The 3,256-nt window shown below is 36.4% G+C and overlaps 1 long non-coding RNA gene across 1 annotated transcript in view; it reads left to right on the top strand.

Moving 5' to 3' along the window:
* Positions 1–1,012, top strand: part of LOC119467120 — a 9,393-nt gene extending 8,381 nt beyond the window's left edge. The window contains exon 3 of the long non-coding RNA XR_005195647.1: positions 912–1,012. This is a non-coding gene — a long non-coding RNA (uncharacterized LOC119467120). The remainder of the gene's footprint in view (positions 1–911) is intronic.
* The last annotated feature ends 2,244 nt before the right edge of the window (positions 1,013–3,256 follow it).

The following is a 3,256-nucleotide window of genomic DNA, read 5'->3' as shown; positions in this document are numbered from 1 at the left end:
AAAAAAAAAAAAAAAAAGAAAGAAAACAGAGAAAAGCAAAACCAAAAACAAGGGTTAAAGGAGACATTTACTTTGAATGTACACAAGTAATGCTATTCTTAATTAGTAAGCGATTTTGCTTTAAAACAGTAGTACTGCTTTAAAAGCATTATGATATTTGTGCCTAGGGGAAAATAAAATGTTGAGTTAAAGAGTGTGTCTCTCCTCAAGTCATAGGGATGATGACTAACTTTCCTAGTTTCTGTCTTCCAGATCTATGGCTGATTGCTTTACATAGATTATCGTATTTGTCGCAATTCGAAGTGGTATTATTATTTGCTCCATTTTGCAGGAAAACCCAGGGAGATTAATATTTATTTAAGGTTATACAGCTTGTGAGTGGTAAAGTCAGATTTAGACAGAGTGGCTGAAACGAAAGCCTGTGAGCTCAATCACCTTCCTAAATGGCCTTTTAGTGTCTTTCTATGAAACGAACAATTTTCCATACATGAAATTAGTGCTTCCTTGAAATATCATGGATAGAGTTAATTTTCTTGATTTAAATATTAATTCATAACTGATTTGTTTGTTAAAATCAGATACATGTTCCTAAGGACTAAATGTTGGTCAAATGACATTATAAAATTGTGTGTGTGTGTGTGTGTGTGTGTGTGTGTGTGTGTGTCCATACAGAATATAATGTGTATATATAGAACATTATATATTATTAGATATATTGTAAATAGTATTACCTTTGATATACACACGCATGTGTATGTAGAGAGTGAAGTGGTGTGAGTGGGATGGAGAAGCTTTGTATTTCATTCTGTGTCTGGGCAGTGGTTTCACTTTTCTCTTGTTTGGGTTCTAGATGGCAGGAGGGAAGATGAGCTCTGTGCTACTCATCCTATGGGTTTTTGTATTGCTTTCAGAATTTCAGGTACTTTGGTTAAGTCAGTACCCTAAGAAAGACTGTAAGTGGTAGATGCAGCTACAAGATGAAGGAACCTGAACGATCCATGAACAGAAGGAGTTTGAGGTAATTACATTTAAAACATTAAATAATGTTTCTATTTTGCATGTCGATTATTGCCAATTCAATGTAATTTACCTCATAATGATATTTGCACTTTCAGTAAAACCCAAGTTGTAAGTAGAGTTGGAAATATACTAAAAGTAATAGAATGAGATTATCTATGTTGCAAAGTAGAATTTCTGTTCCAGATTTTTAAAAATCAGCTTTATAAACACAGAGGATTCATGGGATGATTGTGAGAACTCTATTTTACTAGGAATGGTAAAAATATATTAGACACATATTAAAACGTTTCTGCATTATAATCTCTTAACCTAAAATAAAATGTTTCAGTACATAAACCACTATCTATTCAAAATTAAATGTATTCAGGAGTAGAAAGAAAAAGTATTCAGATGAGACAGAAAAAAATTTTAAAAACTAACAAAACCCACAAAAACATCAATCACTTATGTTCCAGTGTTTAAAAACTGCAGACTTCTTGTAAGGCAAAACTCAAACATCTTCCTTATTGATACTCTGAAGAGAGGATTAGGTTTGCATTTCCACAAAGTGCAAGCTCACGGGAGGAGGCAAGCAGCTTGGCTGCACTCAGGGCATGTCTCTACACTGCTATTTTCATCTTCTTTTAGAGATTCCTCTAATTTTAGGAAATATAGCCACAGGGCAGGCATCAGGAATTCTCTCTATGAATTGATGGAGATCTGCTAATGAATCTTTCTTAATTGCCCAAAGACAAAATAGTAACTGTCTTTGCTGTAGCATCACAGGGATGGGAAAAGTTTTTATTTCCCATGCCAACTCTGACACATTGGTAATTGATTCTTAGGTTGAGAAGGATTTTGAGGCCAGCTTCAATTTTGAGTTCAGTCAAAGTGTTCTGGGATGAGTATATAATGCTGAACTTTGGAGTTTTCCATATTTGATAGACTGGCCTTATGTGGTGATTTTCCCTATTGCAAACACATAAAAATGTTAAATGTAAAGAGTGTCAAGAAAACGCTTTAAAGTGTATACTGAAGCAAGCAAGGGAAAGTTGTGGGTTTCACAAACAAAAAGAAAATGGAAGCTTAGGAGGGAGAGCTACAGTTGATGCTGAGGTGTGCTGTGGGCTTAGGTCTTAGGAGCTGCGGGCTGGGAGTTGAATGCTTAATCCTGACAAGGCATGGCTTGAGGGCTAGGACTCAGACCCTCAATTTAAGGCACCCAAAGGGCTACCGGTCTTTGAAAAGAAACTATGCAAATATCTTTGGGTCAGACCAAAAGCTCGGGGTTTAATAGAAGCAAGGATAAAAGTTTATCTGAAGGGACCCTTCCACACCTCCTACTGAAAAACACCTTTTGCTGCAGATGAGCTAAAATAAATTACAAATTACGTGAGGGACAATCCCACTGTGGTGCAAAGTCAGCAGCTGCAGTAGATGGGAACACGGTAACCAAGACTGTGAGAAAACAGAACTATCCGAAAGAGACACAAAATAGAAATGCTGAACATGAGTAGAAATAAATTGCAGAAATGATAAGCAAATGACCTTCTAAGAAAAGAATAAGCAGATTTGAAAAAGAACAAAATAGAAATTGTGCAAAGGAAAGATATTGACATTTAGAATTCAGTAGATGGGTCAAAGAACAAACCTGTCATAGTCGAAGGCAGAATTATTGAACCAAAAGGTAGAGCTAAAGAAATCACCAGAATATAGTACAGAGAGATAAGGAAATGGACATTTGAGGGGAGACTTTGTGATATGTATGATAGACTAAGGGGATCTAATACAAATCCAATTAAGAGCTCTGAAGTGAAGATATTCGGAGAATTGGGAAAATGTAATAATGGAAGACTAGGAGGCTGATGATTTTCTAGAAATATAGAAAAATTTGAGTCCTCAGAATAAAGAAGCACCTCCAGCAATTGCAGTCTCTCTTTCTCTTTCTCTCAGTTTTTTTCTCTCAATTGTGTTATTACCATCAGCAAGAAAAAATATTGCAACAACTTGTCATGGTAAAATAAAACAAGCGTCCCTTGCCTGTTACCCTACTCCACATACTGCTCCATTCCTCCGCTCCTTTGCACAACACTCATTCAGAGAGTTGCCTGAAGCCCCCATCTGTACTTTCTCTTCTCTTATTCTTTCTCAAAACCCCTCGAATCAGGATTTTATCCCGGTCACTTCACAGGGACAGTTTATTGAGGTTACTGATGTTGCTGACATGGCCAAATCCAGTGGCCCATTCTCCATCTTC

Source organism: Cebus imitator, unplaced genomic scaffold (assembly GCF_001604975.1).
Source record: "Cebus imitator isolate Cc_AM_T3 unplaced genomic scaffold, Cebus_imitator-1.0 Scaffold12, whole genome shotgun sequence".
Classification (NCBI taxonomy): Eukaryota; Metazoa; Chordata; class Mammalia; order Primates; family Cebidae; genus Cebus; species Cebus imitator.
Note: the sequence above shows the minus strand (reverse complement) of the source record. Positions and strands in the feature narration are given on the sequence as shown.